Below are 14,095 nucleotides of genomic sequence, written 5' to 3'. Positions count from 1 at the left end.
TTATTTTTTTGGAGGCAGACTCAAATAATTTCAGTGGAAGTAGAAGGGGGTATAAATGATTAATCAAACACAGACAGCACACATGAAAGGAAATATGGACCAGCAAAATAAATCCCCTAAGCAGTTGAATTTTGAGTGGAAGGTCAGACTTTGCATTAGGCACATTTATAGAATATTTGCAGAGAGCCTGGCAATGTCGACGGTGGCCAAGCACTTACAAAACTCATGTCAAAACAAGCTTAGTTGAATATTGCATTGCTTGGCTTTCAGTTCCTTGAACTACACTTGACTGGGCTTTGAGCTTCCGTATCAGGTTTAGAAAGCACCAAGCTCCCTAACCCAGGGTTCCACTAACAGTCTGTCTGACAATCCATCCACTAGAGGGCTACACTTTGACGTCTGCATGTTTAACAAGGTGGCTAAATATTTAAGATTAGAGGTCTTTTTCTCCTAGATTATTTAGGAGAGACTTTTAATTCGTAAAACTGTTTTGCTTAAGTTGACACTTGATTGAGCCAATCTGAAAATTATCTCTGACATGAGACTGATTTCTTCATAAAGAGAGGTGACAAGAGTGTGCACATCATGTGACATTTATCTACTCAGTCATCATTTGTTTGAATTGATCTCCATCTATCCTGCCTATCTTGGTGAGTCTCGGGTAAGGAAAACAACACGCTAAAAATTTGAAATTGCAATGAATGCTGCCAGGGTGACTCAGCTAAACATTTGCCTCACCTTAATCTAGTTCGTATTGACAGGTGAATGGCTGTAGACAAGAAGTTGCTCTTGAGATTGGCTGAAGTGAAGCCAACTGATCATAATGACTTCCAATTAATCACTAGTTTGAATGTGATTCATCTTCATGTTAACAGCACATCCCCAGAACCATGGCAGTTGGGAAATTGACATGCGAAAGATTAGAAACCAAGAAATAACAAGTGCTACCAGACTCCTGTAAACGTCCACTTGTTTCCAGAAAAGACAAAATTTTCCTCCCTTTATCAGCCTGTGTGTTCCCAAATTTGTTTTAATATTTTTGTCTCCAAACTGTTTTTTAAATAGTTTTCTAAGATGATAATAGAATTACATCTTTCTCCCCCCCAAGACTCCCATATACTCATGTTTACTCTCTTTCAAATTTATGACCTTTTTTATTAATTGTTTTTATATGCATAAATACAAAATACATACATACATATATAATCCTAAATATAATAAGCTCAGTCTGTATGTTAGTTGTATATATGTTTTCAATGCTAACATTTGGTATTGGATAATTAATTAGTGTGTTTTTTCTGCGGGGGCGTATTCCACAGTTGCCTGCAGTTCTTTGTGTAATGTTTCAGGCTCATGGAATTTCCTTGAACCACTTTGGCACATCTATTGTCTTCCATATTGAGCTTGTGCTTAGGCAGCCATGTTGGTGAGACTTCTTGGGTGTAGAGTCTGACATTAGGAGACAAAATCGCACAGCAAATTCCTTGTCCTGCTGGATCTTACAATCTCAATGCCTCCTCTTCTGCCATATTCCCTGAGCCTGGGGTATGGGAAGTAGTTTACACATATAGCCATTGGGACTGGGACTCATAGATTTCTGATTGGTTGTAGTTTCTGTAATCATCTCTATTGCAAAGAGAAGTTTCCACAGTTATCTCTGAATATAAGGAAAAAATATTCAGAGTGTAGTTGGGGATTATGTTTAAAAGGTTTAGTAAATTGGTGGTTGTAGATTCTCCTCCAAGATCCATGACTTCAAAAACCCTGGGTGGTCTTGGCTAGGTATGCAGTAACAGGCATGGATTCCTCTTTTTGAGGGGGTCTTAAGTCTAATTAAAGGCCTTTTGGTTGCTTCCAAGGTATGAACGCTGATACTACACCCTTAAGGTTCTCATGTCAAGCTGGTCATTGCTGTGGTTTATAGTTGCCATAGCTGGATAGGACTATTGGTTGCTTTCTTCATTTGAAGGCTTGTATGGTGCCTTACTCAGTAAGGGTTTCTTTTGCTGTGAAGAAACACCATGACCACAGCAACTCTCATAAAGTAAAGCATCTAGTTGGGGCTGCCCACTTAGAGTTGATAGCTTCAGTCCATTATCATCATGGTGGGATATGGTGTGCAGGCAGACATGGTATTGGAGAAGGAACTCAGTTTTCTACATCTTGCAGGCAACAGGAAGTGGTGTCAGTGTCACAATGAATAAAGCATAAGCAAGAGACCTTAAAGCCTGTCCCCATAGCGACACACTTCTTTCAAGAAGGCCACACTTTATTTCAACAAGGTCATATCTCCTAATGGAACCACTCACTTTGGGGATCATTTTCTTTCAAACCACCACAATGCCTTCAAGAACCATAAAACCTAGTCCTCAGGGAGTGGACATTCTGGTGCATTCTTTCTCATGGGCCTCTGGGTCTGTGTATGAAGGATATGATGCTTTCAGGATGGGGGGGAAAATTCATTTCTGGTGGAAGTCTCTGACTAACAACTCAAAAGAGGATGTGTAGGGGTTTTTCTTAGGGGTTCTTTGCCTCTTGAAGGGAGCATTATCCCAGATGAGAATATTTCTTTTTCAACTATATATTTTTTATTTATACCAAGGGTTACTTACCTGTTTCGTAGAAATTTCTTATGAGTTTTCAGACATCCTCGTTGTCATTGTATGTTCTCCCCTTCTTTTGTATTTACCTTGCTCTCCTTCTCTATTTAGAACACTTTGACATTTCCCTTATCGGATCACTTGTACTGCTCCCCCACCTGCCTACCCTGGCAATAGTCTCTTTTTAACTTTTCTGGTTTCTGCAGTTACTCAAATATATGTGCTATATCTGACAGTTTGGAGCTAGAAGCTTCCAATGAGAGAGGATATTAAACGTTTCCTCACCCAGTATGGTATTTTTCTACTTCCACCAATTTACCTAAAAAATTCATGATGTCCTTTATCTTTACAATTGAACAGTATTCCATAGTGTATGTATACCGCATTTTCATTATCAATTCATCGGTTGAAGGACATTTAAGTTGTTTCCATTTCCTAGCTATTGTGAAATAGAGCAGCAATGAATATGCCTGACTTTTAAAGTTTAAGAAGTTGACTCAAGGATTATCTTCCATTTCTATTTTTAAGGATTATCTCCCATTTCTATTTTTGGAAGAAACTAAAAGTGTCCTTCCATGTTCAGAGGATACTTTGCTTGAAATTGCTTTCACAGTTCTGTGAAGGTTAAAAAAAAGAAAGATAAAAGAAAAATGATAATAATTTCATCAAGCAGCATATAGAAACAAAAGACTCAGGGGAGAGTCTACTCCACTTGCTTCAAATAACACTGCAAAACCTATTGAAGCCAAGCCTCTGTTATTTGGCCCATTGATATCAAAATGGATGCAACCGGTAAATCATCAGCGCTATATTATTAGCTCTCATTTCTACAACAGAATTTCTGGCACAAATAGATGAAGGATTTATTTAACTCACTGCTTTATAGGTTTACCTACATCTTGGTAGAGAGAGCCCTTCAACACAGCTCACATCACAGAGGCCACAAAAAAAAAAAGGGAGGGAAAGAATTCCTGGATTTTTTCCTCCCTACTTTTTTATTCCATGTGGGCCCAGACCATTGGTATTGTGATATCCACATTTAGAGCTTAGTTATTCATGCCCAGAACTCCTCTCAACAAAGTGTGGTATAATTATTACTTAGCTGTTTCTCAGCTAATCAAACTGGCAATCAAGATTACCCGTTAGGCCTTAATAGGGCCTGTGAAGGAGGCCAGGGAAGATGTCTTATGAGTGTTGACAACTCTTAAACTTTTGGTTGTAAGCTGGGACTGGTATGAGAGAAGGCTGTGATTGATAGAGGAGCCAGACGAGTCAGTGAAAGGTTGTTTATTTATTTATTTTTATTTTCTATTTTCTTTTGTGGGAGAAAGTTACAAGGTGGATAAGGAAGACTGGAAAATGAGTAGGATCGGTGTGCATGACATGAATTTCTCAAAGAACTGATAACAAAATTACACTAAAAAAAAGAATTTTGAAAACTTAGGTCAAGTGATTTAACATATATTACAAGTAAATGGAGTGCCTTTGTGTGCAGTCTTTCCCAGGACACTAAGATTAGTGGACATCTATGACTTGATGATTGAGTAGAATCTTAAAACAATGTTTTTAAAGACAAGATCTCATGATGCAGCCAAAGGTGGCCTAAAACTCACTGTGTAGCCCAGGCTGGCCCAGAATCACTGTGTATTGCAAACTGGCTTCCAACTCATGTCAGTTCCCATGCCTGTCTCAAAAGTATTGGTACTACAGGTATGAACCACCATATTCGTAGATTCGCAGACATGCCTATCCTGAAAGGCTTTAAACTGAAATAAAAGACTTACAGCCCCCCACCAGTCTTTATCTCCATTTGATACCTCCAAGTTGTTAACCTCCAGATGTAATCTTCTGAATATAAGTTCTTCTACTATTTTCAGAGACTTTTAAGCCCTTGCTTTTGCCTGAGCATATTGGGGTGCATGTGTCACCTCCTTTATCCATCCACATTTGCCAAATATTCAATGGGATTATTCTCTCAAAGAACTGATGATCAAAGGTAAAATATTTGGCTGGCTTAAATTGGAAACAAAGAATCAGGATTTCTTCCCATGCCATATTGTGCCTTCATTCATGAAAGACTTACAGTTTGATGGAGAACACGATGGCTAAGAGGAAAGAAGAGGGGTAAAAATTGAGAGAGACATGCTTAGCAAGATGTTCTTTTTGCTTAGATTCAGGGCCATGTTTCCAGTGTTGATGAATGGGAGGAAGAATCAGAAACTTAGAGCCAAGACTGGTGCTGCAGGCCTATAATAGCAGCTGATCTGGAGGCTGAGATGAAGGATATAAGTTTAAGGCTTGCCTAAGTTGTATGGTGAGACTTCACTTCACAAAAAGCATAATTAAGAATGGAAGATTATAGCTCTGTTCCATTCTCAGTACTGAAAAAAGAGTAATGGGAGAAAAGCTTGGGGATACAATCATATTCTGAAACCTAACTACTCTGCTCCTGCAGGCAAAATATTGGTTCTGGCTTCATCTTGACTCTTGTAAGAAATGCTTCATTTCTGTTATGCAAAGTTGGCCCTTAATTGTCAGGTCTACTTATAAACAAGACCTTAAACAGGTTGCTTCTACCCAGAACTTCCTGCCCATGGTCAGAGTGCTCAGTATCAAAAGCAGACTCGAGCCAGCTGAGCTTTTCCTGTCCTTGATCCTGAATTCAGGTGCAGTAACTGAGAGACACAATTTAGGGAAACAATCTTGATCCATCTGTCAATAATAATAGTCTTTAACATGGATTAAGACTCCCATACCCAGAAATTGGGTTTTTTATTTCAATTTCATTGCAAAAGTTTTAGAAGATGTCATGATTAGAAATGATAACATTTTTTTTCTCATTTCCCCAGAAGCCAATGACTTCTTTGTTCTTTATATGTTGCTGTAGTCCCTGAATTACTTTCTGTTAAAGAGCAGCCTACAGTAAAATGCCAGCATGATTTTTAGTTCTGTCTCCATAATAACATGTGCTGGGTCTTTAATCACTTTCTCCTGGCTGTGAGAAAATCCACCATGGCTATCTCTATGTGTTGCTCTGAGACCATCGTAACGTTTGTAGCCAAGTTGTTCCATTTAATTCGGATGAAGAGCAGGACAGAGATCTGCCTTTCTACTTTCTGTTCCCTTGTTTTTCTTTGTATTCCTCGTATCATATTTCTTAATCCATTAAGCTTCTTAATTTGACCCTCACCTCTGCTGAACCTATTTAGTGCTTTTTATTTTGTTGTTGTTGTTGTTTTGCTTGTGGAGTTTTTTTTTTGTTTTGTTTTGTTTTGTTTTGTTTTAGAGCTTTTTAGCTTTCAGAATGTCAGTCCAGGCTCTGATGTAGCTCTCATTCAGTGGCTAGCTAAACAAGGGAGTGGCTCCTTTGCCAATCCAGAACTATGTGAACCAGCAGCTTCAGCAGTGCCTGGGAACAGTTGCAGACACAGGTTCATTACCCCACCTGGGAGCTGCAGAACTTACAAGTGCTGTTTAACGAGATTCAGATGACTGTATCCCAGAAGCTGATTAAGGACCTCTAATCTAGAGGAATGTTCTATGACAAATTCATGTAAGCTTTCGTAATTTTGTCACTGCCTGTCTCCTCTTGACTCAGAGCGTCTTAGTTGGGGACTCTGGTCAGGAGCATAAAAAATCACTACGCCTGGGATAGCAATTTGTAGCTGGCTTTTCTTGAGTCTGTGGAATCATTCTCTCTTTTTCCAGTGCTATGATTGCTGGAAAACAAATTACGCACAGCCACACAAGTGTGGAGAGCACAGAGAAGGAAAGCACACACAGTCAGTTATTTCCTGTCCCTTCTGATTTGACGAGCTGCTCCAAAAAGCACATACCACTAGGACTAAATTTTGAGGAGACCAGGGAGAGCTACAAATGAAGACATTTTGCTGCCTGTGGATGATGAAATCTGCCAGGTGGATAAAGCTAAATTCTACTTCATGTCTCAGGCCTCTAACACCTTGTGTGTGGTAAAATTCTTACGGAAAAAAATGTAGCATGGTTTAAGAGTTGTGTGTCTATGTCTTTTCACGGCTACTTCTGGTCTAGTGATGCTACATGGCAAAGAGTAGAGGCAAAACTAAGACATAAAGATGAGAAGACCCTTGGTCTAGATACCCAGAAGCTGACCTTGGACTTGTGTGTCCTTTTCTGGACCATCTGTCCCCAAGCAACATCAGCAGACTCATCCAGGACATCACAAATAGTAATAATACAGGATGATCTATCAGTAATTTTTGCTCCATTCACACAGGGGGTTGGGAATTATTCCATAGGATTCAGGGACTCATCATGAAGCAAGGGACCTCAGGCTCTTTTTCCTGGATCACAAGAGGCTGCCAGGATCTGCCTTCTACAGCAACTGTAATCCTCCCAATTTTGCCTTAAAGATCCCCTCTGTTTGCCTTCCTGAGTATGCACACAGTTCGCTATGAGAAGCATATTGAAATTACAATATTCGTTCCGTAGTAAATTGTATTTGGAGAGCTTCTGCCTGGCTTGCATTCAGGTTGACATACCTAAGAGACAGAGGATACAAGAGAAAGACTTACCCCCCGTGTGAGGGTTAATTAAATAAACATCTTCATGTGAGGAGAAGCTCATCTTTGAAACTTATGAGTGTCTTCTGTGGATTCCACATAATTTGTTTTAGGGTGTTATTTCATCCAAGAGAACTTATAGGTACAGAGGCAGCAAGGTCCAGTTCCTGCTTTCTTAATTCACGTAATGCAGTGACCACTGTTAGACATACACAGTGGCCAGAAGAGCCACACAATGGATACTGATATGGCTGTCTTATTCTAATGTACGTTTCTCTAATTTCTTTGCATATTTATGGGAGACTGAACAATCAGTTTTTCTGGTCTCAAGATGCTGGTACGCATCATGCGATCAATAATATAGTTTCATCTACGTATTAGTTTGCAGGTTCTTATAAGTAAAATTCCCAAATGCCCCTTCTTGCCGAGCACATGTTTTGTCTACTTAATTGGGTTTCCCTACGTGTCTACTCTCAGTGGAAGCAAATCTTACATACTCTGCCTTCTACTGGGCAAGATGTGTTAGGGCCAACTACAGTGACAATCAGCTGCTAGGAGTCACTAAGCGCTATGAGTCTGAAACTAATGCTAATGAAACACATGGCAACATGCTTTGTTTAATATTACCTAGCGCCACACTGAGGAAGCAAGGTTTCTCCAGTGGCAAAGTTGTACCTCGCACATTGTCGTTGCCTCTACCTGTTTGCTCCGGATACCCAGCAACCGTCCAAGTAGCAAAGAGTGGAAAATGTGAGTCTACGTTCAATTACTTAAAGCAGAAGTCAGACCCATTTTTACCAGAGGTTATATTCTGTACGAGTCTTTCATGTTTTGTCTTCCTGTCTTCTGCAAAGAGCATGCATTAAAGGCTGCAGCCCCTTCTCCCCAAGCCACGGTGTTTCATTGAATCCAAAGCCTCCTTGTGCTCTCTGACAGCTGCAGAGGAGCTGAAACAATGATCCTCAATAAATAGGCTTTGTCTGGTGGTGCTGGCAGCAATGGCTCTAGAAAGAGAACACAGGCAATATGCTCCCGTGTATTCCCCACTGGCACGTCTCACTCCTACACACCATTTCCAAAACTGTCATCTTTTCTAGTCAGTGCCTGCCAAATTCCTATTTCCTGGGCCGGGGACATAAGACATAAGCTTCTTTTTCCAGTCCCTGGGGCCCCTGCTCATTCTAACCTTGTGAATGTTCACTTTCCAGAGAAGAGAATACTGTAGGGCTAATTCCCATGGTTCAGAAGTAAATTGCTTGCCAGTGTTCCCAAAGGCACGAGCTAGTCAGTCTTTCTAAATGTGAGAAAGACATCGGGCAAAATAAAAACACATTGCAGACTCTCAGATCTTTCTAAAAGTTTGGTCATCTTTTTGTCTACCTACTGTGACTGTCTTCAGAATGACGTACTGTGGAGAAGATGCAGGTAGAGTAAAGTTGGGAGGCCCATCTGGATATACTCAAGAGCCCGGGGCAAGAATGCTCATCTGTCTTGCTTCTAAACTCACAGGAAGAAAATGTTAATCTTTCACCACTGAGGATAATGTTATCTCTGTGCTTTGCTGCAGTTTGTAAATGATCAGATAAGGAGCTCCTGTCTGTGCTAGGAATCACAAAGAGTATGGTCAGGCTTGCAATTTATAAGATTTGGAAGTTTTAATACTTATGGCTATGGTTGAATTAAAGGAGAAGTAAAATGATTAAAAGCTAGTCAACATAGGAAATAAATGGCAGTGCCCAGAAGACACAGGTAAAGAAACATTTACCATTTTCCTTTACTGGGCCTGATGAATCTTTAAGTCAACAAAAGCAAATGTTGTCAAACAGGGAAAGTGCACAAGCTTTGGTATTATGTTTTTGTTAGATATCTGAACTGGAGATAGCACCTATATATCAGACATATCTATATCATCTGAATGGATATGACTGACATTAGGGGAGTTGAGTTAGAGCAGGATAGATACAAGAATACGAACAATCAACCCGGAAGGCCATTGCACACTTTTTCAGTTTTTTATATTAATTATTATAAAATGTTCCTATCTTCTATGCTTCAACCTTCAATCTTTCGACTTTACCGTGATGTAAAATCATACCTAAATGACCACTGTATTATTTTTTGACTCTTCTCTTCAGCAAATTACATGAGATATTTGGCCCTTTATTATTGGGTAGATTTTATGCTAGGTGAGTTTTCCCAAGCCATGGCCAATTAGTGTAAGTGTTCTGAGTACGATTCAGATAGGCAAGGCAACATGAATCTATTTGTTAGATTATTGAATGTGTTTTCAAGCTAGGACATATTTAGGGTATGTATGAATAAACAGTTGCCTACACTGTGTGTACATGCTTGTTGAAGGCAGAGGTTAATATCAGGTGTCCTTCTCCATCTTAACATTTGAGAAATCATCTCTTGCTGAAACTGAAGCTCACTGCCTAGACTGGCTCGGCATTGAGTGTCTTGGATCTTCTTATTTGAGTTGTTATCTTTAGTTTCATTAAAATATTATTAAATGAAACTATCCTTTGGATTAGGACAGAATTTCCAGTCATTCTAAAAAGACCCTGAACATTCTTCTTCCACTTAAACCCCATATTTATGTGAACTGGTGTTTTCAGTATTGATAACTTAAAAATCAAAGTATTAAGTAGCTCTGAAAAGCATTGGTGATGTTCTGTGACCAGCTGCCTCCAACATTCAGCTAAGACTTAATTTTCTATGTAAAAATAAATAGATACTTCTCATTAGTACAAAAGTTGCTTTAGTATTTACTAAATTATAAAATTATATTTGTACCAATGGAATGTTATCAAGTAGATTGCTTTGTAATTTATTATCAGTAAATGTTTTCTTTGTATTGATAATGCATCCGCATGCATTCATACATACACATACTCATAATACATATACACACAAGGACATCATCTACACATACACACATATATGCACATCCAGGGTTACAGAAATTTTCTTGGAATACAGGAGGAAAAGTGTAATTAACTCTGAGATCAAAATATATCCACTTTAGGTGAATGCTCACAGGCTTCAATTTCCTTCATAATCTTTACCTTATTCCCATCAACTACTGTACCTCCTATTTTTCAAGTCTACTTGCAGTTCACATTTAAGATTCACAGAGCTTCTGGAATCACGGCACCTTGGGGTTCTGTGTCAAGAATCCCCATTGAGGGCTCTCTGTCAGTTGGCTACTTTCTCACACATGTATTGAACGTCTTCAATGCACAGGAGCATCTTCAGTCAGATGCAGAGCCAAGCGATTCTTAGACTGTCATTTTGATTAACTTCCAAAACATGACCCTGCCAATCCCAGGCCAGTTTTAATTTTCATCTTATCGTTTTCTTACATCCTTTTGTTTTGGGTTTAGATCTTTGTCTCCTAATCTCTAGGTGGCAGTTGGGCTATTCATATACTGTCATTTTTCTGTGTTAACATAGATGTAAGTTTCCTTCTAAGCCCTGATTTTTATTCATAAGTTTTTAGTATGTTTTATTTTTATTTTATTTATCCCAACTCCATTTATTTGTTGTCTGTTTTGCTTGTTAATTTATTGATAATGTATTAGGTTTCATACATTGGGAATTTTAGAGCCTTCCTTTTGTTTCTGAAAATTTTAATTTTTGTTTATTGGGGTCAAAAATGATAGTTAATATAACTACTTTTTTCTGAGTTATTATGTTTGTTTAGTGGATAAATAGTATATGGTTCATTCTGAGCAATGTTCCATTTGAACTTGGGAAGGTGTATTCTGTAATTTACTGGAATGAGCTGTATGTGTTTGTTAGACTCCTGATATTGTACTTAGATTATCTTCTCAGTGTTGACTCTGGGCTATTAAAAGCTCTATCTACTTATCAAATCACCTGTCTCCCTTCAATTGTATTTTTACTTAACTTATATATTTTGGTGTTTCTTTTCATAGATTTATGTTTACCAGTTCATTGGTTAACACTTTTATTATTACACTATGCCCTTTGCCTCTTTTAACAATTATTGTCTTTATGTCTATTGTTTTAATATTGGCAAAAGAAATCCATCTCAATTTTAATTAGTATTTTCCTGAAGTATTTTATTTCATGCTTTTGTTTTGAACCTTTTTGAATCTTTTTGTCTAAAGTAAGTTTCTTATTGATGTCATATAAAAATACAAAAATTTTATCCAATCTGTCAACCTCTACATTTTGACTGGAGAATATATTCCATCTATAATTTATGTAATTACTGACATGGAAATAATTATGCCATTATTGTTTTTAAAATGTCATTGTTATTCAGTTTCTCTGTTACATTTCTGTCTTTTTATGATAAGTAAATACTATCTAAAGAAATCACATTGTTTCTTTTTTGTCCATTTTTCATTGTTTTCTTAGGAGTTTTAAGTTTTTTTTTAAGTTTTAAGTTTCTTTTACTTTTTTCATAGTTGGCTTTGCTAGATACAGGAGTTAAGAGATGGGATCGTGGCAGATTAAAAATACCTCAGATTTCTCTTACTGAGAATCACTTTCTTTGTGATGAGCCTATCTCTATTTATGAAAATATTTTGGTTATATTCTAGTTTTCATAAGTTGGGAACAGTTTGTTCTCATAGCTTTGCTAGTCTCACTTGTTGCTTTTAGGATGTGATGGAATTTCAGTTCTCTTCTCCACTGCTCTTCCTAATGAAACCCTTGACTTCCGTGCTATTTTTCAAGAGTGATTTTATGGACTTTATTTGAAAGCTTACCTATCATTGTGCTGGTATGAGAATTGATCAGGCTTTTGGTGTGTTTATACCGGTTAGCCCAGGGCTTGCTTGTGCTGGAGTCTGTGTGCAGTTGAGAAATTTGATCTAACAACAGAGCTGTCGTCATGCAAAAGAGTGGAGTCAGTGCCAGAGATCATGCTGAACTCGGATATGGCTCATTTATACGTGGTCCCCTGAGTTGCAATATGGAGGTTATGCCAAGGCAGTGAAAAGCTCCAGATGGTGGTTAATAAGATTGTCTGGGTTACTTGGAAGTCAAATATAGAGAACAAAATAATGTCAGTACCTAGGAGAATACAAAGCAAAATAAGATTTAAAGTGAAAAGTAGGTCAACTCAAGAATTTTAGGAATAGTTGATGAAAAAAGAGTGATAATTATTTATTTATATATTCCAATATATCAAAGCCCTTTAAATTTTAGTATATTATTTTCTTCACTACTTTTATAGTCCACATTCATAATAATACATTTTACTGTAATAATTGTTTCTGGGCCTCTTTCTACTTTTATTGTTATTATTTTTAAACAGTATGATTTTAGAGAAGATTTATGTAAACAGCAAATTGAAGGAAAAGTGTAGAAAGTATCCAAAAAACTTTCTGACTCTATACAGCAATATCTTGCCCCAGTTTTACTATCTTGTACCAACATGATACATTTCATACAACTGGGTACCCCTTATTAGTGCAACACTCTCCTCAGCCCCTAATACACAGGTGGATTTAGTACTGGTCTTGATCCTTCTCTACCTTTGTATGAATATATAGTGGCATAGGGCTTTATTATAATAAATGTGGTATTTTCACTCTCTTAAAAATCTTTATTTTGCTATCTAGCCTGTTCTCTCCCAAACACCAAGAGATCATTGATCTGTCTGTGTGGTGTTACTTTCTTCATGAGGTCACGATTTGGATCCGTGCTGTAGTCTGTAATCTTATCACAATGACTTCTTTTGCTTGTTTCCTCTCGCCTAAAGGGTGATAGTGTGCTTCTGTTAGCATGGAGTAATTTCTTCCTGTCTGGACATAACACAGTTTATTCAACTGTTTATCTAGTGAAGAATTATTAATTGATCCCAAGTTTTGACTATTGTCGTTAGGATGGAATTAATATTGTTGTACATATTTTCATATGACTACTTCTTTCTTTGGATGAATGATGCAGCTCATGGCTTGTCTTATAGACAGAGTTTCTGTCCTGCCCAGTCCCACAGACATTTAGTCCCAAGCACACAGAGGCTTATATTATTTATAAACTGCTCTGTTGCTCAGGCTTGTTACTAACCACCTCTTACAACTTAAATTAACCCATAATTCTTATCTATGTTTTGCCATGTGACTTGGTGCCTTCTCTAAGCAAGACATCCTCATCTTGTTTTCTCTGTGTCCGACTGATAACTGTGTTTCTGACTTTCCACTTTCCAGAATTCTCTTAGTCTTGTTGCCCTGCCTTTATTTCCTGCCCAGCTACTGGTCAACCAGCATTTTGTTAAACTGATACAAGTGACAAATATTTTTGTTGTTATGTTTGTTTGTTTGTTTGTTGAGACAGGGTTTTTCTGTGTAAAGGTTGTAATCATCCTGGAACTAGCTCAAGTAGACTGGCCTCGAACTCACAGAGATCCACCTGCCTCTGCCTCCTGACTCCTGGGATTAAAGGCATGTACCACAACACCTGACTGACAAATCTTTACAGTGTACCAGAGCATTATCACACAGCATTGTCTTTTCATTCTATTGATGATATTCTTATTCTTCAACTAAAAAAATGCAATTTATTAATTCTTTTGATCAGCATGTCTTTGGTAACATATCTTAAAAACACATCATCATTCCCACAGTCATCTAGATTTTTTTGATAAGTTATGTCAAGAGCATTGTAAAATCATTTTATATAATATCTACAATAAATTTTTACTCAGATTTTGTAAAGTATGTAATGTCTGTATTTAAATTATTATTTATATTTTGGTAAATTCTTATTCAAGCATCATCTGTTGCAAAGACTATCTTTTGCCAGAGAAAGAGGCACAGTCCCATTCACCCAGGTCTGGGGAAGAGGGAAGAGATGTGGTTAGGAGTGGTCCTGTGAGTTCAAGACCAGTCTGCAATATCGTTGGTGACTTTATCTCAAATAGCAAAATTTATGTACAATAAAAAGAAAAGCATCTCAGTTTTCTGCACAGCCATC

This window comes from Chionomys nivalis, chromosome 20, assembly GCF_950005125.1.
Source record: "Chionomys nivalis chromosome 20, mChiNiv1.1, whole genome shotgun sequence".
NCBI classification, from domain to species: Eukaryota; Metazoa; Chordata; class Mammalia; order Rodentia; family Cricetidae; genus Chionomys; species Chionomys nivalis.
This window is presented reverse-complemented; position numbering follows the sequence as displayed.